At 45.3% G+C, this 27,702-nt stretch overlaps 1 long non-coding RNA gene across 5 annotated transcripts in view; it reads right to left on the reverse strand.

Annotated features, from left to right (window-relative positions):
- Positions 1-3,565: 3,565 nt before the first annotated feature.
- LOC149355102 (uncharacterized) overlaps positions 3,566-27,702 on the reverse strand; it is a 30,461-nt gene continuing 6,324 nt past the window's right edge. The window contains exons 3-13 of one of the 5 annotated variants that reach the window (XR_016291442.1): positions 27,222-27,291; positions 25,704-25,802; positions 23,026-23,103; positions 21,064-21,235; positions 20,103-20,240; positions 17,981-18,106; positions 15,346-15,555; positions 14,568-14,736; positions 14,099-14,339; positions 11,929-12,048; positions 3,566-8,077 (exon numbers count right to left, since the gene is read on the reverse strand). This is a non-coding gene — a long non-coding RNA (uncharacterized LOC149355102). Of the gene's footprint in view, positions 8,078-11,928; positions 12,049-14,098; positions 14,340-14,567; positions 14,737-15,345; positions 15,556-17,980; positions 18,107-20,102; positions 20,241-21,063; positions 21,236-23,025; positions 23,104-25,703; positions 25,803-27,221; positions 27,292-27,702 lie in introns of those variants that run through there. The other 4 variants (XR_016291439.1, XR_016291440.1, XR_016291441.1 and 1 more) reach the window with 4 other exon arrangements.

A 27,702-nucleotide genomic window follows, 5' to 3' on the forward strand; every position in this document is an offset into this window, starting at 1 on the left:
CACACATGGACTAATATCGTTAACTTTCACTTGCTGCAAGATGCTCGAACACTTCATGTACTCGAACCTGGGAAAGCACTTCAAGGAAAATATCTCTTTTACCCCCACTCAGCATGGTTTTCACTTCAGTTTATCATGCGCAACACAACTAAATGAACTCGGATGGGAACCAGCACTACACCACAAGCTACAACTCTGGGCATAGATGCATCAAGATCAGGTGAGCAATAACAGCGGCTGGTTGGCAGTTCATTGTACACAAAACCACAAGAGACTGATCACTGAAACACCAAGCCATATTTGTGCGTCCTCATGCTTTAGCTATCACCCCAGCGTGGGTTTGTGCACAAAGATTTCAGGAGCCTAGAGAAGAAATGCTGAGATAGTTCTAACTCGTCGCTCCCGTTGAGCAATACATAGCATTTAGCGCCTAGATAAGTTTATTAAAAATATGCCTCCCAAGATAACAAACTAATTTGGACATGACATATCTGCAACCAGTTTAAAAATTGTCAACAAGTACTACATGCACTTATTTGCACAATCCTCTTCTGAAAATATTGCCACCCATGGGCACTCTAAAAGATTCTCGTGCACATGCTACTAGAAGTGCCTGAAGGCTTTGTACTTTTGCCACTTTTATTCCTCGTGTTGTAAAGGCCAGTGTCAATGGCGCCATTAGGTGTCACAATGGAGCACTGTGGAACAGACTGGGGAAGACAACGAGGTGGTGTGGAGGAAGAAGGACTGGGAGCAGGAAGTGGTTGTGCATGGTGCTTGGTGTGAGTAGGGAGGACTGTGTGAGTAGGGAGGACCACCACACCCATCCTTATCGATCCGTGAAGCTCGCATTCCTAGCCGAATGCAGTTTAATCTCCTACATACACCAGCCAAAATTTATACCGGTACACTTCCACACCTCAGTGCCCAAACTGTCCACACACACATGCAGACATAGAACACTGCCTTACACAGTGCCACGCAGCCTTCCAGTCCCCCGCCTATGCTTTCCCCCCACCCCTACCGTGGCCCATCTGGCTCACCTCCCTGGATCTGAGGCTGCAACGTGCACTCGTCGCCTTGGCCCAGGACGTACTGAACGCCTAATAGGAAGGATTTTCTAATAAAAGAGTCACACCACCACGATCACTTGCAGGCACTCACACAGACAGGCTTTGTGCCTCTTCCAGTCTCCCCTTGACGCGATGCAGGTATGCCACACGAGGTCAGCACAAAATTTAGAACACAAGACTCAAATTTCTGGCCAAACAAAAATTGACACACAGATGCATGAAAGTCATGCTCCTAGAATGAAACTGTTCCCTTGTATAAAACATCTAAAAAGATTACATATAATTCTTTTCAGTCACCACACATACTGTTTACTAAAAATCAAATTTGAGCCTACGCACATCGAGGGCCACTATTAGAAGAGAAGCTTGAATTGGTTTGGTTTATGGGGTTTAACGTCCCAAAGCGACTAAGGCTATGAGAGACGCCGTAGTGGAGGGCTCCGGAAATTTGGACCACCTGGGGTTCTTTAACGTGCACTGACATCGCACAGTACACGGGCCTCTAGAATTTCTCCTCCAAAGAAATTCTAGCCGCCGCGGCCGGGATCGAACCCGCGTCTTTCGGGACAGCAGCTGAGGACCATAACCACTGAGCCACTGCGGCGGCCATGATTTTTCTGTGGTATACCCAAAACTCAATGTCTTGTCTAGCAAGTCAAGCAAATGATGATTCGAGGTGACATTTCTGATCATCCTCTTTTTTTGCCAGTACGAACTTACAACAGAAGTCTACGCCTTGAATCCAGCCAGAATGCATCAGCCACTGTACCCAGGAGGCAGCGGCACACGCCAGAGAGTCACAGTTACCACTGGGCTAATAGCGACTGGCCAACAGCAAATGTGCGGAAAGCGTAGTGAAGCACGAGGAGAGGATAGGATGTATTTTATGGCAGAACTAGTCGAGATGAGGAATGGCTCGAGCAATTTATATGAGGTGGCAAATACGTTCCTGCTGTCCTGGTAACTCATGCTAGATACATCATGATCAAAGAACAGCCTCCCATCTTTTTTGTTTGTTTGCTTGTCCGATCTCTTCTGCAGCATTAAAGCAGGTGATACTTTCACAATGCTCGCAGCACCGGATTCCGCGAGCTTACCGCAATGGTGTCACCGAAAAGTGTAGACGACGACGGCGCTCTGGCATGCTACCCCTAGTCGTCACTAGGCATAACTTGTTTCGTGTCGAAGTCACAGCGGATGCTGTTTTGATTTGACCAAAGCTTATACTAAATGGTCTACTTATGGCACTGCCTTTGTGACAACATCACTGTTTCATATTAAAAGAAAGATATATGATTGCTTTCAGTGACACCTCAGCAGCGAAGCTGGCTTGCAAGCAGATCAGGTCATTTGCCCTGCAATGGCGGCAGCTGCTACAGGGCTGGGAGCATAAAACTAGCTTGTATCACAGCTATTACTCCTATCAGCAACTCGGTACAGGTCAACGATCCTTATGGAGTATTCATCTTTGGCATTCCCGTATTCCAGGGCTTATTATTTACGGGAACAAGAAAGTTTAACACCGTTTTCTGACCCTGCCACTAGGGATCTGCCGTAGAGATGTTTCCCTGGCGCGGTCGGCTTGCGGGCAGCGTGGCCATGTATTTGGCTGTGGCCGCAGTGCCATCGGACGGCACTCTCAGTGTTCCAGTATGTGCCGCGAACACCTTGCGCAAGCACCAAAGTACCGCCCGCTTAAATGACTTACCAGGCTTCGCGGTCCTTAGCACCGGAGGGTGGTCTAGTTCTGGCGAGGCCTGAAAAGGAGACATAGTTAATCATTGATAACGATCAATCAACAAAAAAATCTTTATAGTAAATCTCAAGACACTGTGCCATCTGCACTGCTAGATATTTGCAAATGTCGCTTCGCTCCAGACCACCGCATCACTTTGTTCGTTCCACCGCAACCCAGAACGGTGGCGAATCTTGTGAAAATCGCGAATCGTGATTCGAGATAACCGCAGTTAAGTTTGGTATCCGTGGTTAAGCATAACCGCGTTTAGACTGCCCGTGTGACTGCAGGTCAACCAACAGCAACGTTTCAGCATCAGAAACATTTCAACCAATACCAAAACTAAAATTGTGGCTGACAGTGCAAGATGGTCATCTGCACATGCCATCTGTTAAGAACGATCGTCGGCTAGACTTGGCACATAAATTGCAGCGGCAAGTTCGGGGTGCGATCATTATGTGGGGAATAAAAAATTTTAATTTTGCCAACAAAATTCAGGAGCGTGATCATTACGCGAGTAAACACAGTAGATATCTTGTTCTAACTGTAAGTTTCTTAATGCTTGTGCAAAAAAGTTTGTTTTCATTCCTGATTGGTGACCCCTTAGATTTGACTAAAAAAGAATCTGCAAACCAGCTCCACACCGAGGCTTGGTTACACATACTGCAGTAGTTCACAGTCCCAAATATAGATGCTACACAGTTGCAAAGTGAACGAAGGCATAAAAGCAAGAATACCTACCTGTCGTCAAAGTAGCCATGAAAGCCAGCGATGTGTTTGTGGCTGGGGCTTAAATGCACTTCAGTCTCGGCCGTTCACCTGAAAGACGTAAAAATAATGTATGAGAATGGAACTGGGCGATACACAATAGATTCAGCAAAGCAATGAACGGTGTAGCAAGCACACTACGTTTATCATGAAAGCAGCGCACTGCAATTTCATTTTGTTGTGTTAGGTATTAGAGTGTATAAGCAATTGAGGCCATCAAGCACCAACCACAGCTAAGGTTCAGTGGTTTGTTTTTGTGTTACAAACTAACACATCCTAATTAGATGATCCGGGGTGGCCGTGAGCTGTGGTGTAGGTCACAGATGCGCCTCGGATCTGTGTGGCTATGGCTGTGGGATAGGCCAGAAGCTGCAGCTCCTGTTAGACCCCTATCCTGGGAACCTCCACATGCCACGGGTGTGGCCATAAAAATTTTAAAAACTATGAGGTAGAGTCAGGTCGCATGCCATATGTCTAATCCTTGCTCTCTCTCTCTGCTCTGCTGTGAAACGAAAAACCCAAGAGATGAAATCTGCAACCGACGGAGTTACATGTTCGGGAGGAATCACTCAAACTGCATACCACCTAGGTAAACTAAAATTCAACCCGCCTAGGACTTCCCACAGATATGTGCACAGAAGAGTATTCAAAAGTTCTATATCTAGAACACTGGTATCGCATCGTGTTCCAAGAAGTCAGATCAAGGTGATATGCGAAATTCGGGGTAACTCTTGACAAGACTGCCCAGGCATCGGCGGGGCCCGCTTGACTCGCCTGCCACCAGAGCCACCGGAACCACCGGGCTGAACGTGGCGCTGATTTTTACGCCGTCTTGAGCTGCGTGGTGCATACCGTAATTTGTGTCAATGTTCCTCGTTAACGGATCGCGCCACAAGCAACGCGTGTCACACAGTACATTCGATGTCATCGAAACTGACTGCAACATCTTTCAGCAAATACACAGGTTGTGTTCTATTCAGTTGATTTTTTCGCACCATAAGATGCTTACACTTCCGCGCTCTAAAAGCAGGGTTAAGAGTTTTTTGCACTACAGCGCTTCGAAATTTGTAACTGTTCCAATTTATACAAAACACTACATTCTATCAACCTGTCACACAGGATGTCTCTCCTATTGCTTCATTTTCGCTTTGAAGCAGGCCATTCGGTCTGCAAGTATCATCTACATGATTTTGGAGATAATAACTACACTATTAATTTCACTCTTAAGTCCAACTTTTCTCCAATCCTATTTTTTCTCCGCTGTCATGCATTTAACATCGCAGTGGTAGGAAGAATATATCGATTTCCTCTCGACTTTCGGTGCCCTCCTTGAAGCATGATGCCTCAAAAATGCACTGTCCTACAGAGCGACTAGAATGCTGCAGTGGATGATAATGTTTTCATCTACAAGCGTGCTACAGAAACCCTTCAACATGCGCCCCCGCAACAGATGGCAAGTTTCACTTTTAGGTGAGCTGCAGTTCGTCCTTTTTTGTCGACAGCTCATCGACTGCCTATCTTTACATCACCAGCCCCCCAGCAGGCAAGGATCTGTGAAGAAGGCAAATATAACCGTTTGGTGGTGAGGCAAAATAGCGATGCGATGCTGTCCTGTAGTCAACTCTTCCTCAAGTAAGCTGTATTTACATGCCGCAAAGAGAGCCTCCAAACCTTCAACTAATAAAGGCCGTCCCTCAAGCACAAGCCCACACAGGCACAAGGTATTAGTGTTTCGCCATATTAATATGTTCTCAAGCTAAGGACAGTAATTGTATGATAGTAGAAATGTATACACTTCCTGCGGAAAGACAAGCCAGTTGACACGCTTAGGAGCGTTATTTCGCTCTTTTAAAAGACTGATATGAGAATCTGTTTAAAATAAATAACACGCATCTGGCCTCTTGGCAACCTAATATGACAAACAATTTCACGAACGCGGAAACGCAGGTCAAAAGTTTTCATGCCTTTGCCGTGCTAATATAAACGACTAAAATATCGCTTCGAAACTCGAACGTAATGTGATCGTTTACACACCAACTAAATATTTCCACACTGTGATTGAAAATCCACTCAGATTCTGCAGATCTACATCTGCAGACAGAGTTAGCGTTGAATGGTCCCACATGAAATAAAAACTACTATGACTTTCCGGGCACTCCAATGCCCCTCGATGGCCCCGCGAGTGAAGAGGAAACATAATTAGTCCCAGAACATAAGGCTCTGATATTTATAAATTCCTTTCTTTCATATATGCAGTGGAGTGAATCTCGTCACAGTGAACAGGCCGCTGTTCCAGTACAGAATGCAAAGCAAAGCTCTTCGTTAAAAACAATCCTGCGCTTGAAATTTAGGACGAACGTGTTTCACGCATCAGCGGTTTGAACCTTAGTTACCAACGCATTTGCCTTGAGCATTGAGCATACACGAAGTTAACAATACACGTCAATGACGTATGTCGGTTATAAGTGGTTGTGATAGTTCCACTACAGCTTAGTACATCTTGGCAAGCAAAGCTCCCAGCTCTCGTATGTGATTTCTGATGAAACTGCCCTGGTAGCAAGTCAAGCACAACAGCACACAACAATGGTGACAAGGAACCTTTAACGAATTCGTATTTCATCGAACGACAAAATGCTAAACTAGGGGTTATGGTTTATGAAAGTTTTACGTACAAAAACGAGTCAGGCTATGAGGTACACCATAGTGAGGGGCTCCGGAAATAACTACTGAGCTACCGCGGGGGCAAAACACTCAATATTTCCTATTTAATGCAAAAAATTCAACCTATAAGATGTACGTACAATCAGCCTAAAAGTAATATAAGTTATCAAAAATGTTTGTTGAGGATTTAGGCTGAAAACTTTTCTATAAACATACACAGTCTTTTCCAATCTTGCAGGACAGTGATAGAAGCTGCCCCATCCACGTCATCTTCAAAGCACGCCCGAGAGAGACAGGCTATGCTCCCGCACCATCATCCAGTGCAGTTGTTTTTCTCCCACGCTGCAATCAAGTTCACTGTGCAGTTTTACGGATCAGAATGGCAAAAGACCTCGCCTTACTACTGGTACCAATTTTCATTCGCTTGAGGGCAGAGTTCATCTTTTATGCAGTTTTGAAGAAGTTCGTACCATTTGGGCATCAATAACGTTTGCCTTTATGAACTTATGACAAAAGCTGCCGTCGTAAAAAACCAATACTTCTTGAAAATAAATTCATACACACTGCCGGTGCTTGTACTTTTGCACAGCCTAACGGAGAAAAATATATGCTATTTCTGCTTTTTATTTCCTTCCCGCCTCTTATTCTTGGTGGCTTTACACTGCGGCGCCGGTTCATGGATGCATGCTTTTGCAAAACATAGGCGAAGCATTATTGCAGTGCCAGGGAAAATGCCGCAATATTATTCGGGGAAGGTTTTTTTACTGTGGTGTAAGTGATCTGGGAAACGTTCTCAGCAATCTTGGTGGCGAGCCTCGAACACGCAGGCACAAAAACTGCTCCTACATCCTTGCTTGTTTTTCAGCAACTTGAAAATATGGTCATAGATAGTCGCTTTATGCTAGAAACGAGAATGATTTACATTCAAGGGTAGCAGGTAGTGAGGACGAGATGTCTAAAATGCATACTGTTCCATAATCTGTTCCATACTGTTCCATAGTCAACCCCACATCACAATAAAGAGAGCATGGATGAGGCGCAGAATGGCAGTAGTTCATGACCTGCTTTTCCTAGAAACGGAGCTCTAACGACACGAAAGATGCGCAGGCATGAAAACCGAACAGCTGCCCATGTAGGTAGTGAGATTCCTTTACACGGAGATACCAAAGGGATTGCTGAGTTACGTTTGAAAAATGAATACTTCCCAAACATTGTCTCTTTTTCATAATACACAGTTTGACCCATGGGACAGGTCTTTTATATCGCACAGGCTGCTTCTAGAAAAAAATAATATGAGGGTGAAACAATGCAAGAACTTGGGTGTGAGACGGCTATAGGAGCTCAGAATACAGCCTAGGCAGTGAGGCTCCAGCGGATTTTTGAAGTCTATAATCAGAGGAGTACAAAACAGACACCTTCAAGACCTGTACAGTAACGGCGAAACTTTTAAACAATCTCGACATAAGGCCTTAAAGGGGCAACTTGAGTAAGGTCGCATGCCATATGTCTATCGCTGCTCTCTCTCTGCTCTGCGGTCAGAAGAAAAACCCGAAGGAATCACTTTAACTGCACACAACATAGGTAAACTAAAATTCAACCCACCCATTGATTCCCCCAGATATGTGAGCAGAAGAGTATTCAAAAGTTCTATATTTAGAACACTGCTACCGCATCGTGTTCCAAGAAGTTAGATCAACGTGATATGCGAAATTTGCGGTACCTGTCACCAAGACCGCCCCGACATCGGCTGGGCCCGCTGGACTCACCTGCCACAGGAGCCACCGGAGCCACCGGGCTGAAAGTGGCGTTGATTTTTACGCCGTCTTGAGCTGGTCTTGAGCTGCATGGTGCATCCCGTAATTATTGTCAATGTTCCTCATTAACGGATCGCGCCACAAGCAAAGCGTGTCACACAGTACATGCAATGTCATCGAAACTGACTGCAACACCTTTCAGCAAATACACAGGTTGTTTTGTATTCAGTTGGTTTTTCAGCACCATAAGATGCGTACGCTTCCGCGCTCTAAACACAGGGTTAAGAGTATTTTGCACTACAGCGCTTCAAAATTTGTAACAGTTCCAATTTATACAAAACGCTTCGTCCTAACAACGTGTGCCACAGGATGTCTCTCCTATTGCTTCATTTTCGCTTTGAAGCAAGCCATTTGGTCTGCAGGTATCATCTACATGATTCTGGAGATAAGAACTAGACTATTGATTTCACATATATGTCGAATTTTTCTCCAATCCTATTTTTTATCTGCTGTCATGCATTTAACATAGCAGTGGTGGAGATCGTTTTCCTCTCGACTTTCGGCGCCCTCCTTGAAGCATGATGCCTCAGAAATGCAGAGTCCTACAGAGTGACTAGAATGCCGCAGTGATAATGTTTTCATCTACAAGCATGCGACATGAAACTCTTCAACATGCGCCATAGCAACAGGTGGCAAGTTTCGCTTTTAGGTGAGCTGCAGTTTGTCTTTTGTTATCGACAGCTCATCGACTGCCTATCTTTACATCGCATGCGCCCTAGCACACAAGGATCTGTGGAGAATGCGAATATAACCATTTGCTGGCGAGGCAAAGTTCAAACCGCGATCGCTGTCAAACGCGGTTGAAGTTTGAAGCGTGATCGAGGCGGACAGATGCTACACGTATCCACTCGATTCCGATTAACTAGTTAGATTGCTACATACGAGATGGCGCTGCTCATACTATCATCATTGCCATTGATTGCTAATAAATTAAAAATAACTATCGTTAATAAAAATTTTCTTGTAAAAATTTCAAACTATGAGCAGAAAACGCACCAATTACTTTCTGCTGCAACCAGCAGTGGACTTGATAGCGAACAGCAGCAAAACAACGATCGGACCATGCGTGAACGGTAGCGCCATCTAGTGGCAAGGCGCCAAAGCACATCAACTCTGTGATGAAGAAATTTTCTTCCGTAATTACCGATACCTAGGGTCTGTGCATTGCGAGCCTTTTTTTCGTTCCAAGACCAAAAACCGGAAATATTAGAAAATGTAACAACTGACTAAAAGCAAGACAACTACTTCGCCAGGTGTCGTTCTTCCGAGGTAAACACACTGCATATAGCTGGGCCTAGCAGCTTGAAAATCGCCAAATTATTTGAAAAACAGGGGCTAGTTATCACTTAAACCTCTGCACGTGGGCGAGAGTGTGCGAAATAAAAGCGAACCGCTACTATTTGAGCAAGCTATCACGTTGAAGGATTCAGCGGTGACATGTATTTATTCCGAAGCGGGCGAGCAGGGCGCCGCCATCATGTCAACGCATCCCCTCGATTGTGCTCCATGCACTTGAGAAGGATCGCGGTCGATCGCGATTGAATTCGCCGTGTAGCAACGCCGGATCTGCATCGAGTTCGATTTCGATCGACTCGATTGCGACCGAAAGTGCCAGTGTGACAGCTATATTAATATGTTCTCAAGCTAAGAAGAGTAATTTTATGATAGTAGAATGGCATCCACTTCCTGCAGAATGACAATCCAGTTCACACGCTTAGGAGCTTTATTTCACTCTTTTAAAAGACTGATAGGAGAATCTGTTTAAAATAACTAACACGAACCTAGCCTCTTGGCAACCTAACATGATAAACACAAACAATTTCATGAACGCGGAAACGCAGGTCAAAGGTTTTCATCCCTTTCTCGTGCTAATATAAACGACTAAAATATCGCTTCGAAACTCGAACGTAATTTGAGCGTTTTACAGACCAACTAAATATTTCCACACTGTGATTGAAAATCCACTAAGGGATTCCACAGATCAGTTAGCATTGAATAGTTCCAAATTAAACAAAAACGACTGACTTACCGGGCGCTCCAGCGCCCCTCAATGGCCCCGCTAGTGAAGAGGAAACATAATTAGTCCCAGTACATAATGCTCTGATATTCATAAATCCCTTTCTTTCATATACGCAGTCAAGTGAATCTCATCACTGTGAACATGCAGCTGTTCCAGTACGCAACGCAGAGCTCTCCGTTACAAACAATCCTGCTCTTGAAATTTAGGACGAACGTGTTTTACGCAACAGCGGTTCGAACCTTAGTTACCAACGCATTTGCCTTGAGCATTGAGCATACACAAAGTTAACAATACACGTCAATGACGTATGTTCGTAATAAGTGGTTGTGATAGTTCCACTACAGCTTAGTACATCCTGGCAAGCAAAGCTCTCAGCTTTCGTATGTGATTTGTGATGAAACTGCCCTGGCAGGGAGACACGCAAAACGGCACTTAACAATGGTGACAGGGAACCTTTAACGATTTCGTATTTCACCAAACGACAAAAGGCTAAATATGGGTTTATGGTTTATGGAAGTTTTACGTACAAAAACGAGTCAGGCTATGAGGTATGCCGTAGTGAAGGGCTCCGGAAATTTCGATCCCCTGGGGTTCTTTAACATGCACACAAATCGCACAGGACATGGGCCCCTAGAATTTTGCGTCCATCGAAATTCGACCCCTGCAGCCTCAATCAAACTGGTGCCTTTCGGGTCAGCATCTAACCGCCATAATTATCCTCATTTTCTTTCCAGCGCAATTCATTTATGTTATATAGTACGATGCTCTAATGACACTGAGGGCATGTTGCGACATTCTAATCACAGCAGGATGAAGTAGAACGACCAGATTTTGTCTCATGCTTAACTGGGCTGTGCACATTAATCACCAATCACTGTACACGTGTACCGGCGATGTAAACACAAAGAACCTCGGCCTGTTAGCCATGGACTTTTTCAGTGTGATAACACCTGTTGTGCAAGTGAGGAGACAAAGACAACTAGGGCAATTTAACACTAGAGTTCTGGTTTGGACGTTTTCATTTTTGGCACTGCAGATGAGTCGCATACTGCAGAACTTTTTTCTCAGCTGGTTTAAACTGAATTCCCGAAATGATAGGAAGGTATCCCTGCTCGGCATCACAGCAGAAGAGAGGGCTTTAATGGTGCACAAACGAAACGTGCAAGTCTACCAAGGACTCTGAAACTGAGCCAAGCTTTGCAGCTGCCAAGCCTTTCTCTACCTAGCCACACTGCTTCATGCAACGATTTTGAAGGAGGTGGCAACATAACCACATCCGAAATGCTTATGGTGAGCAAGAATTCCTAGCACAAGGAAATCATGGAAATCTAATCAAAGGGGTGTCAAACGTGATGGTTTGGAGGGTTATAAAAACAGCTGCTCTTTTTAAATGTGCACAGAAGTTAGCAGGCATATGTATTTTCAGTGAGATTTAGAGCTCATAGCGACTGAGGTGATCATCCTCCACACACAGGCTGAAATGTCTCCTTTTCAGTTGCAATTACTTTAAAACATTTTCATAAACCCGATGACTCGCTGGTCATCTAAAATTGCATTTTCTCTCAGGATCAAACTGACAAAAACAGAGCGTTTAGTGCAAATTATTTCTCTATTTTTCTTTTGTAGTAAAGCTTGCGTCCATTATATGAAAAATTGAAGAGAACCGAAATTTAGTTCGAACTGCAAGAACATTGACTGCAACAGTTTTTTACGAGACCGAATCTTCAGCTGGAACAAACCAGCAGTACAAATAAAGAACGTTCAAATTAATGAGATTACACTCTAGTTAGTAGCACTTGTGGATGAGTAGCGAAGAGGCAACGCAGGTCATACAACGAATACTGAACGTACACCTACCAGTGGCGGATTCCACTGTGCTAGCTGCCTGGAAAATGTCGGGCGTCGTCCGCAGCGCCTTCTGCTTTCTCGTTACGGAGGCTAGAAGTGCACCGAAGTTCTCTTCAGGTGTATACTATGCTAGAATGAAAACAACACGTCATATAGTGGTTAGAAAAAAAAACTGGGGCACCTAAAGAGTTTGAATATGATAGCACTAGAAGCTGCTGATGCCTTTGTCGGAAGTAACTGGTAAAGCTTGTGGGTCCCAGGTTGCTCTGCCCGAGCTCTTCCTGTGCACCACCCAGCATGGTTAAAGGCTTCACACAGGCCAATCTGGCCTGGTGACGTCACTGAAGGGTTGACATCACGTCCTTCCAGCCAGTAGAATTTCTTCGCCCAGCAGCCAATCAGAATTTTTCTGGACAATGCCAGATGGCCCGTTTTTACTCTGGTGAGAGTTCTATACTATCGCACAAAATAATGTTGCTTAGTGCAACATCCACCCTGTCCAGGCCACGCATAGGCTGAAACATGTTCCTCTATACTGCCTACTCACCAGGGTTCTCGTAAGCTCAGAGATCGAATCGATCAAACTGGTGCTGCATCACTAGCCAAGGGCATGAGTCTATTTCGATTTTTCTTTAAAAGCATAACTGGGTCAAACAGTGCCATGCTCCCACCATAGAATTGTTGCCCTTTCACTCTTATAAACATAAACAGTATATACAGCTATCAGTAATACAGAAGAAACGTCTATAAAGCCACGCAATCACTTGGTATCTGTCTAATCGGTACCAATGTTTTCGTTTAACTTTTCTTTAGTGTGCAATGAACAACTTTCCCAATCTACCTTGCACAAGGTAACTTGCTTCACTGCAGGGATTACGACTTTTACCAAAAGAGTGAAATATTGATATTGAGGTTTTTTATTTCGATTCAAGCCACGCGAGCCGGTTTTCACCTTTCTCGTGCTGGGAATGAGCAATCTAGCCTTGGTGAAGGCCAACATCTTGACACGCACACATATGTGGACATATCAACGAAGTCGTCGTTTCACTGCTAACAGCAGACTGTTCTGCTACAAAGTGGACTCATTCGAAGCCGGCTTAAGAAATCTTTGTGGCAGCACAGCAAGGTGAGTTAGGCGAGTCACGCATAACACGAGACCTACCAGTGGACAGTCTTTGTTCTGAGACAGTGTTATCTTCAGATTGGACATTCAGACCTACTTGACAATAAGGCCTACTTGTATAAATGACTCTGACGCAGCTTTGGCAGAGTGGCCATAACTGCTGGTGTCATCTGCTTTCAAGTTATGGCCCGATGTCCAAGCCTCGCCGCCACATGCTCTCTAGTGGGTGAAGCGACGCCGAGCTGCACAGTGGTGAGGCTCAGACAGCAGGTCATTAAAGTCTACGTCATAGCACTAAGCGAGCTCTCGCGATACCCTTGTGAATAACAAACTGTTACGCAAGAAGGTTTGTTCACATTTGGTACATTTTGATAAAAAGCTTAGGCATGCAGCACACGAGGAGATAGCTATATATCTGGGCGCTGTGGTCCCGCACTACCCATTTCGTATCATATAGTTATGATGTGACGCATACTTGAGTCCCACTGTATTGCCTGCTTTGCTGCTATAAATGTGATTCTATGCCCCATATAAAATATTTTTTGTACGAGATCATCTTCCTAGCTCAAAACAGGGTATGAAGCAAACAGATCACAACCAAAGGTACGGCTGAACGTGTGTATGTGTGTTGATTAAAAATTAATACTGATAGAGGAGCAACTGCGAAGAATTATGTGGCAGTAGAACAGGGTATAACACTGGTCTAAATCATTTTGAAGCTTTTCTTTGGTAACCTGCCTACTAGTAGTTATCTAAAATTTATTGTCAAAGTTCCTTTTCTGTTGATTTGCTTGTAATTTGTATTCATTGCTTTGAACCTTATACTGTACTCATTTCCCACGTACTACAATCTTGTATTAAGGCTAGCAGAATAAATAAACGAAACCTGCGACATACCAAAGCTTCTGAAAACGAGCCAGACTTAGCAACTGTCTTGAGTGTCTAAAAATGCCTGCACATGCACCTCCTAAAAGTTTGTGTTAAGCCCTATCCCCAGAAATCATTGGGACAGCAAAGGATCGAGATCAGATCCTTATTCAGAGGATTCTTAGCTACCACTTGCGTCGGGAGATGACGGCGACGATTTCTCCAGAGCTGTCCCGTATCCCGAGCTGCACATTGCCCAGAACCAAGACTCCGTTCCATTTTTTGATCTCATTCTGCAATTCACAGCCGTGCGGCTTGCCTGCATTGCACCGAGACCTCAGGCTGGCTCCGAGGTGCCACAGTATCGTTTGCAGCTCCTGCAGTCTGGCGTATGCCCTTTCGGCAGAAGAGATCTCCGGGGATAGAATATCTGCAAGGATGTAGTAGAGGAATCAGACTAATTATAAACTAGGAGGCATAAAATTAGTCGGTTTATAATCAATATTCTCTTAGAGCATGATTCCAACGAGGTGGTCAAGCTTGTGCATTCAAATAAACCGATTGTTTGAATTATTGGAGTTTGAAATAAAATTCCACTCTACTAGCAGTAGCAGTTCTAATTTAGTGGCATAACAAGAAGCCCTTAACGTTGGCTTACCGGTGCACCTCGGGGCACCAGATTAAAGAGGCGGGCGTCATTGCAAGCACCACCTGCTTTCATGTTGTGGCCTCTGGGAGGGAGAGACGTGGCAGTGCATCCGCCCACTTCACCATGTTCTTTTCTTTCCGCAGGAAATGCAAGTCTCTTCTAAAGCAAGGAGGCCAGGCTGGAAGAAGAGAACATCGCATATTACAGGTAGAAAATGAATGACCTGAAACGTAACACAACGCAGCTATTTTGTCAGGACCAGACCCAGGTTAAAACGTGTCCCCAAGACAGTTTGCGCATATCAAAGGTTGCGATGAGACGAGAATGCATTTTGAGCCAAGACTCAGCATATTAAAATTCCTATCAAATTCTAATGTGTTTCGAACAAAAATTCATACTTGCGGTGGTGATTACACAGTATAGAAATGGCCATATTGTATACTCTCCTGCTCTTCTGTTTGTTATTTCCTCTGCCCCACAGATCACACAACCATCCCTCAAAATTTGTTACCTCAAAACATTATATTCTTCTTTTTCACTTGTTTAGCTGTTCCTCAATAGTTCAAGCTCTGCCTTGGCCTACGGTTGATACAGATAGATAACTTCGATAACTTCTCGCCGGCTGGCACTTGAATGAACAGACCAAAAGAAGACATTTCACAGCCCTTTGAAACCACGGAATACTGGCCACACGTAATATGTGCAATTCAACAAATCTTCGCCTAAAGTGGGATATTGGAAAGACCGACCGGTTTGCCACCCGCCGCCACTGAACATCCACACCTACCAGGATTCCTCCGTGCATCCAATCCCTAAAAAGGCCGGGCGTCATTTGGAGGGACGCCTGCTCCCAAGTTACAGCCTCCGGGTTCCAGGCGTGGCTGTGCATCTTCTTTCTCACAGGCGGTTGTAATCTGCACCACCTGCTTTGATGCTCCGGCTTCAACGAGTTTGCGGTCGTTCCCGTGCTGGACGCACTGCAGCAGAGATGCGCCACCTGCAATGAAGACATTCCTATGAGAGCCTAAAGTTTTTACAAGCCTCTTAGTGTGCCTCAACGATCAGCTTCGCTGTTCATGGCGATGACAACTTGTGAAAGTGCGTGACTTCCGGCCCACTTTTGGCGTGCAGCTCGGATAGCGAGGGCCTCTCCTGAGCTTTCCTTCCTCTAGCTGCGGGCCCACAGTCCTGGGTTGCTATGATGTCTCACATACTTGACCAGTCCAACAATGTCGAAGGTTTTGGTTGCTTTAAAGAGGGAGCTCTATGTGTGGGAATAAGAGTGACATCACGAGATGGTGCGAAAAGGACCGCTGTCATTCGCTCCCTCACTTATTAGGCGAACCTCATTCAAGAGACGGTTACAGGCGACATACGCAACGTGCATCAGCTGAGATGTGCTTTCTTTCTGATGGCTTCTCACTGCAGTTTGGTGAACGCTCCGTAGGTGACCAAACTATTCGAATGCGCATATTGCACCGCTAGTGGTTGGGCACCGACTGCTCCAACACAGTGGCCCTTGGATCGAGGGCCACACACACCAGTGGACACACATCTCGCCCTGCTGTGCTCCTTCGTAGACCCAAATGTTCTCAGGCTTCCATTACCAATAACCAGATTGTTATCTTTCTTAAATCTGCAGCTTTATCTTGCAGCCACGTCTAAAGGGATACTTCCTCTATGGCGACGCAACGGCAATGGCGATGACAAGACCAGTGCGTGTGCTGTGGCAGTGACAGGACATGGGGAAGGAGCATCGTTTGTTTCGTTTGTGAGTATTAACGTCCCGAAGCAACTTAGGCTATGAGGGACGCCGTAGTGAAGGGCTCCGGAAATTTCGACCACCTGGGGATCTTTAACGTGCACTGACATCGCACAGCACACGGGCCTCTAGAATTTCGCCTTCATCGAAATTGCGCCGCCGCGGCCGGGATCAAACCCGCGTCTTTCGGGTCAGCAGCTGAGTGCCGTAACGACTGAGCCACCGCGGCGGGGCCAAATAAAGAGTTCCATTTCAAACACATCCTCGTTGTTTTCCTTTTCGCCGGACTGCAGTCACCACTACGTGACAATACGGTATATTCGTTCCAAACCAAAACCGTGTTATACGACCAAAGGGGTCGAACAACGCCATCAAGAAGGGTGAGTCGTTTCCAAGCGGTTCCAACGAAAATTCGCGTCTAATTCTTAGCAGTAGTGAGTATTGCCTTCATGGCCAACACCATTGGCCATTCAATGCCGAACCACTCTCCTACACTATACACCATAAAAGCGAATGGGAACTTTCAAATCGGCATATATAAATTAACCAGCCACTACAGTGTTGTCTATAAATTCTTGGCCGTTGTCTACTTTGCTGTCTTACCATGGGCCATCGTTCATTTTCCGGTAACCAAAAGGCAATTTCAGGTGTGAACGCTCTTACAGACATGTTCTGACGCGTATATCAGCAATTATGAGTGCGCTACTTAGGAATTCTTTCGGTGTATGGGTGTCAAGTGATTGATGCGAACTGCTCTCTATTCAAGCTATCGCGTTCTACTGTTACAGGCGATGCTTAAGCGTCCACCAAATTTTACTCTCACCGCTTGTCATGCTTAAGGCCCGTGCCGTATTGGGTCTTTATTAACCCTGACCAAGTACTCCGCAGTTCTCTAGGCATTCTTGCTTCGACCATCCTTCAATTTCTTCTTCCATACGGCTATTCTTAATACGGCTTCATTATTTTCACTCATTTAGTACTCAGCGGCTTCTTACTCTCACTTTTCGACGTGCTGTCTAGCTCCAAAACCAGCAGCACCACACGCACTTTCATTGCACACTCTATGTGTGAACCCTTATTTAGATCACATTCTCTGACACTATAAACCTCTGTTCAGTGTCCTGCTAGGCATTCCTACCGTAGATCCTTAATACGGGTCGGTGCGAGAGCTTTCAGAGCGGCGGCAGGCTCCACGGCGTGCACTGAGTAACGGTGATTTGGTGAAATTCGGAAGCCAACTTAGCCTTTGTTACGTTACCTTCCGATTCAACTGCAGTGACTGGGGTGTTCTAGACGAAATCAAGAGGAAGAAACGGGATTGGGCAGGGCACGCAATGAGAAGGCAAGATAACTGCTGGCCCTAAGGGTAGTGGAGTGGATTCCAGGAAAAGGCAAGCATAAAAGTTAGGTGGGTGGATGAGACCAAGAAGCTCGCCAGTATACGGCGGCTGCAGCTGGCAAAGGAGAGTAAGCTCGCCAGTATACGGCGGCCGCAGCTGGCAAAGGAGAGGGTTAATTGGGGAGACATGGGAGAGACCTCTGCCCTGCAGTGGGCGCAGTCAGGCTGATGGTGGTGATGATGATGAATGTGCCGTCACTGCACGGACGAGGAGCAGCCTAAGTCTACGTCAGCTCATGGGAGCAAAATAGGTGTACATACCAGAGGTGCATTGCCTGTTGTTATCCCGATTGGCCATTTCCCTCGGCGGAGTCGGTCGAGGGCGCCCTCTGTTAGCCATGCATCTGTGCTCCTTGCGGGCAAGGCGCAGTTATCCCTGCTCCATCGCTGCGAAAAATGGTTTTTCTTTTGATTCTGTAGGGCACCTAACCTAACAAGTATCTTCGAATACCTGAAAATGCCCTGGTCATTTTCCATATCTCTATCCACCTGATGAAACAGCGTCTCTTTCATGATGCCTCACTAATCTTCATTGTCGGCTGAAGTTGCTATTCGTTTCCACACAAACCGAGCACCGCAATCGTAATGACGACGTAGTCAGAAAGGAAGCTCTACACTACGTGGCAATGCTCGTCAGCGTGGTTCCTCTCTTGATCTAGTGAGTGTCGCATCGATAAGACAAAACCAAACAGTCTTCTTTTGGCTAAACAGCTCGTTTATTCGGGCTCAAATTTCGCACTGAGGTTAAATTTGGCTCCAAATTTTGTTTACAATGCGTTTAGTGTGGGTACTTGCTTGATTAATTATGAATTAATCCGAAATCTCTAACCAAAATAGCAATCTTTCGCAGCATTGGTACCGATAGCGCCACTTCACGCCCACCGGGTCAGCGAGAACTGTATTGTGCACGGTGCTAGAATTTCTTGTGCTGGCACGATGGTGCCTCCGGAGGCAAGAGGCATGGGTAGGGACTTTCTTTGTCCACCTGGATGTGGCGTTACCTAGAGTTACGCCGTCTGCGCCTGTGATCAGCCCCATTATGCGTTGTCTCCTATGGGTGACGCTGTAAACTCTGAAGATGCGGCGAGCAGTAGCACGAGAAGGTACTCGTACAGCTTCCACCCTCACCTTTGATCACATTCAACGAGACGGTCGCGGTAATGCCGGGCGTACAGTCGTCTACACACCTGTGTATAGTGCTCGAAAAGCGCCAGAGCCTACAAGTATGTCATTTACGAGTGGCTTAGAGCTCAAAACAAAACCTCATCGCACATGTAGATTCATATAGGTCGTGCTTAAGTTTTCAACTCTTCAAAAATTGTAGGGCAGATTTCAGCTACGCGACGTGACAAACCGGATGCGTGTTTGCTCTGCGGGGATGCGAGTGGCTAACCCACTGGGCACTGCCGGGGGATGAACGAAATTTCTCGGAAGGGCAGAACCGGGCAATGAGGCAAGCAACACTTGGAGCGCCGCCAATGCTCGCCACTTGAAGCTGTCACTTGGTCCCTCGCGCAAAATTTCGCAATACACAGAACTAAGCCTTACATAAAATCCTGCGCATCATAAGGTGGATAAGTCTGAGTGCCAATCTATGATGGTTAAGAAGACTGGTGTGGGGAAGAAATGCAGAATAAGCTTGCGACAGTAAAACCGGGTGTAACATCAAGGCATTGGAAAGCAAGCCAGATCCGAACATGCGCCTTCTCAATGCATGTGACAGTCTGCTCCCCGAAAATCGTTGGAAGAGAAGAGATTCTTAGCCAAAGGATTCTTTGTTGGTTTATGGGGCTGAACGTCCCAACGCAGCTCAGGTTATGAGGGGTGCCGTAGTGAAGGGACTGGAAATTTTGACCACCTGGAGGTTTAATGTGCACTGACACCGCACTGAAATATTAACCAAGTTGAGGCAGAGGGATCCAATTAAATACCTCAAACGGGTACGGAAGACGCATTACAAGGCTAGATTAGTGTTGAGTTCATTTTATGGCTCATAAGCGACTAAGGTCTGTTTCGGTGTTTTGGTTCTAAAAAGTTTCGTAAACTACTAAAAATTTTCGAGCTAAAGAAATCAACTCGCCAAGTATCAACTTCCATTTCACCTCCAGCAAAGCTGCAGCTATGGGCTAAAACAACACCACGCTGCTTATCAGTTGTTTTTTGCAACATTACCGAACTCCAAGAGGGCCATAATTTGTTCACAGTTCGAATGTTTTGATGAAGCCCATGCATTTGTTCGCGTAAACCGGCAGTTCAAAATAAGCGAGTTTGCATTAACGAGATTCAGCTGTATTAATGTAAGTAGTGATTGCAGTTTAGGGGCGGTTTAGCACTATAGTGGGAACTAAGTCTATGGACCAATTACTACTGGACTAAGGCCTACCTGGACGAGTGGCGGCGACACGGACAACGTGACCTGCTTGCATGTTACGGCTTCCAGGGGTTCTGACGTAGCCGTGCGCCCCCCAGGCTGTTCTTTCTTTTCCGGCAGGAAACGGAAGTCTCTTCCCAAGCAAGGAGGCTGAAAAGGAATAAAAAGGATGCTAGAAGTAATAGTAAAAAAAAATCTCACAGGATGGTTACAACAGCATAACTCGAGCAACAGCTATTTGCGATGAATGCAATACTGGCTTTCCTTACTGGCATTTCTCGGAGTGTACGTGCCTTAGTCTCGTCAACGTGTTCTCACTCGCAATGCCACTGGGTTCCCACCCACACTGCGGCGCGTTGCCCTGGCGTGTTGCAGAGACATTGTGCGTGACGACACGGCATGCTGACCAATCATTGTGACGCGCTATTGCACCCAAGTCACCACCGCATAACCGGGAAATGTGCCCTTAGTAAAGTTGTGGTTGGTTTATGGTTGGTTGATGGGGTTTAACGTCCCAAAGTGACTCAGGCTATGAGAGACGCCGTAGTGAAGGGCTCCGGAAATTTCGACCACCTGGGGTTCCTTAACGTGCACTGACATCGCACAGTACACGGACCTCTAGTAAAGTTGTAGTGGAGTTCATCTAACATGAGTTTAAACGTCAAGTGCTAGTCACATATTCAGTTTCCCACATCAATCAGTTCACTGGATTGCAGATTGCACCCAAAACATGATCTCAATCACACCTTCAGTTTCCCACATCAATCAGTTCACTGGATTGCAGATTGCACCCAAAACATGATCTCTATCACACCTTCAGTTTCCCACATCAATCAGTTCACTGGATTGCAGACTGCACCCAAAACATGATCTCTATCACACCTTCAGTTTCCCACATCAATCAGTTCACTGGATTGCAGATCGCACTCAAAACATGATCTCTATCACACCCAAAGAGAATAATCCGGCCTACCAGGCCTCCTTCTTGATGGCTTCCCTCACGGTGGGATGGCAGCCGGGCGTCAGAGAGCCACCTGCTTCCACGCTAGGGCTGGTGGACTCAGCTGCATCCCAAATGGAGCTCTGAGAATCGATCGGCAGTGACCAAGGAAACGCATGTCTCTGCTCCAAGGAAGAGGCAACTCCTGCAGCAACAAGACTCCTTGTATGGCAAAGGTGCCAAAGAGTGGCCAGATGTATTTTGTGCCACCGATGAATGCATGCAATACAAGGCAAAGCACGTCACCCGGACATAGCTGTTTTACATGAGAGCAACGTGTGCAATGCAGGCCGCTTGTCTCAAGAGCCCACGCAAAAAATCGGGTGCTATTTTGCAAACAATGTATACCTGTTCAAGCGCCCCTTTTCAAGTGGCTCACTTTACGCAGCAGAAGTACTATCGCACTCAGTACGACTTACAACACGCATCAGGTGGTACAAGCTGATGTCACGAAGCAATGCGAGTGGGGCGCTCCTGCAAAGTTCTGTGTATAGCTGCCGAGCAGCGCACTCGATACAGTACTAAATGTCCAAACTGGCTCCACGCAACCACTTGCATATGATATATTGAGCACAGGCTATGTACTATCGGGGACAAAAGTGGTATACTCCATGCGGCGGGAGCCGTAGCAACGAAAAACTGCATTGCAACATCATTTACAGGCGGCATCTGGGATCGAGACAGCCAATGCGGGACCTTTATTATCAGCAGGCATGTCGCTTGGCTCGTTTCAATGTTTCGGGCTTTAGCTCGCCAAAATGCCGCAGTTTTTCACTGTTCTGGCTCCCACCGCCTGGAGCATACCACTTTTGTCCCCGATAGTACCTTGTGAGCAATGCAGTAAAGAATTTTTATCTTTAGCGCGTAGCACTTCTAGCCGAAATCATGGATTTCGCCGATGGCAGTCCGAAGCCTGGGCCGGCCTGCACCTCTCAGTTTTGAGAAAAGGAAAGGTGCATGGCTAGTTCATTTTGTCAGTGCCGACTTCGAGCTCTTGAGGCGTCCACCGACAAAGTGAACTAGCTATGCGCCTGTCCTTTTCTCATAACTGAAAGAGGGTTTACACCGAAGATAAGACTGGAAATAAGACTGTCTTATTTGCTTCATGCAAGCCACGCCTTCACGCTCACTCTTTCGCAAGCTCTTTCTCCGTGAGCTTGAAGTGCAAAGGAGACTGGCGATGCCATGCCGCACACCTTAGCCGATGAGAAAGCGGAGTGGCCACATAGAACGCTGGTACACTTTGCGCCACTTATAAAAGTATAGCAGGGGTAAGCAAAGAAGGGAAGGGGAATGAGGGGCTCGTTATAAATATGAGTGAAGCCAACTGCCACAGAAACCAAGGGACACAGGTTTTTTTTTAATTAATTTATTTATTTAGGGCTGTTGTTTTCGATTTAGAATATTACTGAATATGTTATCACTAAAAGCCAATTTATTAGAAAAGCAGAAGAAAAAACAACCACGTGCCGCCGGTGGCACCCGAACCCACGTCCTCCGAATTACGCGTCCGGTGCTCATCACAACAGTGGTAAGTCAGGACGTGCTACGTGCGCCGCTTAAGAACGTCTGCACATGCCATCTGTTAAGTACGATCATCGGCTAGACTTGGCACATAAATTGCAGCGGCAAGTTCGGGGTGCGATCATTATGTGGGGAATAAAAAATTTTAATTTTGCCAACAAAATTCAGGAGCGTGATCATTACGCGAGTAAACACAGTAGATATCTTGTTCTAACTGTAAGTTTCTTAATGCTTGTGCAAAAAAGTTTGTTTTCATTCCTGATTGGTGACCCCTTAGATTTGACTAAAAAAGAATCTGCAAACCAGCTCCACACCGAGGCTTGGTTACACATACTGCAGTAGTTCACAGTCCCAAATATAGATGCTACACAGTTGCAAAGTGAACGCAGGCATAAAAGCAAGAATACCTACCTGTCGTCAAAGTAGCCATGAAAGCCAGCGATGTGTTTGTGGCTGGGGCTTAAATGCGCTTCAGTCTCGGCCGTTCACCTGAAAGACGTAAAAATAATGTATGAGAAAGGAACTGGGCGATACACAATAGATTCAGCAAAGCAATGAACGGTGTAGCAAGCACACTACGTTTATCACGAAAGCAGTGCACCGCAATTTCATTTTGTTGTGTTAGGTATTAGAGTGTATAAGCAATTGAGGCCATCAAGCACCAACCAGAGCTAAGGTTCAGTGGTTTGTTTTTGTGTTACAAACACATCCTAATTAGATGAAATTCAAGGATGCGAATAAATGAAGCTTGTAAGTAAAGGATTACAATGTTTGTTTTTTCCTAGTGTTTAAAATGGCGATGTAATCACTGATTAAAATTGCGACGGTGTGTAAGGTTTGGTTTATGGGGTTTAACGTTCCAAAGCGACTAAGGCTATGAGAGACACCGTAGTGGAGGGCTCCGGAAATTTCGACCACCTGGGGTTCTTTAACGTGCACTGACATCGCACAGTACACGGGCCTCAAAAATTTCTCCTCCAAAGAAATTCAACCGCCGCGGCCGGGATCGAACCCGCGTCTTTGCGGTCAGCAGCCAAGCACCATAACCACTGAGCCACCGCGGCATCAGCGGACTGAACAGATCGATGAGAGCGTAACCTGAGTCACCAGACGAGCCAACGACCCAGCACAGCAAAATCATTAGCCAATCAGACTAAATGCCAATTAAGCTAAACACACGCTTCCACACATCTACACGGTATAACTATGCTTTATTAAACACTAACCAATTTTTTTTTAGTTCTTATATACTATGACTTTCAAATCACTCCACCAAAGACATAAAATATGTGATGATAGGCTGGATACCACTTTCTCTACACAGAGAGGCTCATGACCTTTGAAGATTTATCAGTGTGCAAATTCATTTAGCCGTCCAACAATGCAAGCTGATTCGTCCTGTCTGGCATGGTAGCATCGAAAATAGTGTCTACGTATCGCTAGATGATTATGCACTTAAGAAAATTTGGCTGCAAGATGGCACGGTTCAGCCCTATGACCTAGAAAATAGTACATTGAGAAGGAATTCTGGGTTTTAAAGATTTCTGATTTTAATGAGTTTCACTGGCGCATAAGCTTACTTTCACCTGAATTTATCTATAGTTCGGCGCTTCATCCATAAAACAAAGCTTTCACAGAACGCCTGAGCAGGCCCACGGCGGTCATGCCCTTCAACAAAGCCAATATTCGTTTCTGTATATAGTTACGCTCATGGCTATTACGAATATTTATTGCCCAATAGAAGCTGCAGATCCAGGTTTCAAATAGATATAAAGAACTAAAGTGCTAATATGGGCTGAGGCATACCGAGCCCACTAAATAATGACATATAATAATGGCATCTGTAATGGAATATTAATTATAAAACGAGGCACTATTCAAACACATAATTTTGATCTTTTGTGATGGACAGCTAAAGATGGCGTAAGCTATGAAATATTTATGAAGGGACGAGGCATCCTTCAAACACAAAATGCTGAATATAAATTCATGTTAAAACTTCATGACCGAATGGTGCAATTATTATTTCCCTTTAGGTAACCACAGCTGCAGCCGGTTCAGTGCAGAGTTGTGCCCCTTACATGGCCACATTGGATGGTTGGAAACACTTCCGCTCTCGGTGCTAGTACTATCATGTGCGTTCTTATTGCGGCCCGAACACAACCTACAGTAGAACGTCTTCGTTGACAACTGAATAAACCAGAGCTGCCAGTACTCAAAAAACGGCAAGGAAAAAGAGTTCCAACCGCCCTTAAGATGCTTTGAAATATTTTTGTTGCAATCGCGGTGCGATTAATCCAGTCTGCTATAAGCTGCAACAAATAACACAGGCCCATTCTCCAACGAAGAGTGCAGCATGTTACGGCGTACGAAGGTTTTTTTTTCGTAAAGAAGTCTCACATATCTCGCCATAAATGCTTACTTCATGCAAATTTCGCACAGCCGAGCATTTCGTATATACAACAGCTTGATTCATATTTTTAGTGCCTTTTTGTCTTTCCAGAGGTGAATGCCCTAGATTTTCATCTTTGTTTTGGCTGTAACTTCCTCTTATTTTCATATACCTGCTTGGACTGAAGTACCAGCAAGCCTAGAAGTGAGGTTAGCTGCCGTAACAATTCACCACGCACTAAATGACTTCTCACCCATTGTCTTAAAATGTGTCTCTCCAAATAACTTACTGCGTATGTTAGTCCTCGAGAACACAGTCCTGCAGTTAGCCACTACAGGAGTAATAATATAGAATAATATGGTATTCTTTTGAAGTGTTTAAACTCAGATGACTATGGGATATGTCGTAATGAAGGGCTCGAATCAACTTCAGAGACCTCTGTTCTGGGTCGTAATTTGCCATTCTAATGATAATCCCAGTACAGCTAGTGGCCACGTGGCTACTGTAGCAAATGCAGTCCTTTCCTGGTTCGATTACCTTTTCCGGCGTTGTATCATGGGACACTTCTGACAATTCGCGATGCTCCAATTTTTACACCTTGCCCTTGTCGTAAGTAACAGCAACAAGTTAGTAACTGTGGATGGAATCGTTTTTATAATGCTACAGGGCTAAGGCCGGCGATCAGCCATGCACTCACGTGGGGGGACACAGATGCCTCCACACGCCCCCCTGCGGTCGGAACGGATCACGTAGTCCGGAAGCCAGACCGACTGGCGTAAGCTTCACCTCAAAGCACCTGCGCAGAGAAGCACGGGGATGACATCATGAAGATTTCAAAGTCCCGATGTCTTCCCCCACATATTGCCGTGCCGCCTCAAATGGCGCCAAACGACTCTTTGCAAGCTTTACCTTCGATGGCTGTTTTCTTTAAAACAAGCATTCCAGCATTGGTAATGTACAGACTTTTGAATGTGACATCTTTACACACCATGCACATAGTACAATGCAGTGCAGAGAAGCTGAACACAGCTGCGGCTTTATTTGGTGATTGCATCACCAATTCAAAGGAAAGCACAAAAAAAAACAGCATTTTTCCCTTGCAAGTATCGCACTTTCCTCCTTAGCTCGTCGAATTCTAGAACCACTTTAGTTGTCCTTTATGCAACGCCGCTGCTTGTGAGGCTTCGGTGCCAGCGTGTCACATCCTCGAGATACATTGCGAAGGTCTTTACTATTTTGAAGCAGCCGGGCGTCTATTTTCTCAACAGTGTGCACATAGTAGATCATTTAACGAAACTGCAAAAAAGGGTTGTAGTCGCGCAGATTTGATTTTTGAAGAACCCAAGCGTTCCAGAATTTTTCACCAAATCAGTTTTCCGTTATGCGAACGGCTTTTAACAGGTTTCTTTGGGAGGCCATTATAATTCATCCTTCAGATAACTGGAATGATTCTTCTGGTCCTTCTAAGTGTGCCTTAATGATTTCACTAGTTAAAAGTGAACGGTTCAATTAATTCTGTTCATTTCCTGCAATAATGACCATTACACCGCAATTTCACTCTAAAGATCAAAGAACCTCGATACCAATCAGTCGTCACTGCACCAACAACGTGTGAACAACTGAGGTTCTATCACAAAAGCAGACCACAGCACCAAGACCACAGTTCAAACTGACACTGACTGTGCAGCCAACTTTTGCAGGAGGCTGTTGATGCAACTACAGTAAATACTATACGAATCTACTAGACGGGCAGTGTCAAAGAGCTGGAGAATTATACCCATGCTGCAGACCCTACAGCTGCCACTGCACCCTTCCAGGCTCCTCCAGAGTAAACACACTTTTTTTACAATCCAGCTAGATGTGGATATAAGTGCAAACAAACTCTTTTGCCTAGAAAACATGAAGCAGCAGCCATTATCTGGCTTCTTTTAGGATCTGATCATCCAGTTATTCACAAATTTTCCAGTGAAAATAAAGAAAAAAAAACCATAACAATAATGTTTCCCTAAGCTTTCCTTGGTTTCAAAGGCTGTTAAAATTTTTAATTTTCGCATATGTTCCAATACGACCTCAATCTTTCTTACTCTCAGCTATACATATACATAATAAAGCAGCCTTCGCTGAAAACTGCCCATTGTGTCCCCGCCCCTGAAATACAGCTGCAGGTCTCCTCTAAGGTTGCTATGGTGTTAACGACGTACAAATGCAAATGCACCTTGGTCTCTTCCAGCTTCCGAGGCTGCCTGGAGCCAGGCCAGCATGCATATCAACACTCTGAAGCAGGTCTGCACTCATGCAGAAACCACATCACGAGAAACACATGAGGAACCCACGAGAAACACAATCAATACACCACTCTTTTAGGCCAATGCAAGCAAGTCTGCTGCAAGATTTCACGCACCTCTGCAGAAGCAGAAAGCAGTTCAACAACACTGTGTGCCAGAGTCACCACGACCACACCAAAGCTCTTTAAATTGTTCAACTAGCCTCGTTCGCACAAGACAGAGATAAACACACATAGGAGGGTATTGGCATCACATCCTAATCATATGTTATGACAAAAGTTGTAGACTGTCTCCTATTGCTTCCAGGAAAATTATGCAATACATTTTTCCCCCGGCTGCAGTACGCCACTCTAACCCTCATTCAGCTCATGGACAAGACAATTTCTGGTTACATTTTGAAGAGTTGCTCAA

Source organism: Amblyomma mixtum, chromosome 3, assembly GCF_055824585.1.
Source record: "Amblyomma mixtum isolate Tamu chromosome 3, ASM5582458v1, whole genome shotgun sequence".
In the NCBI taxonomy this organism is placed as follows: Eukaryota; Metazoa; Arthropoda; class Arachnida; order Ixodida; family Ixodidae; genus Amblyomma; species Amblyomma mixtum.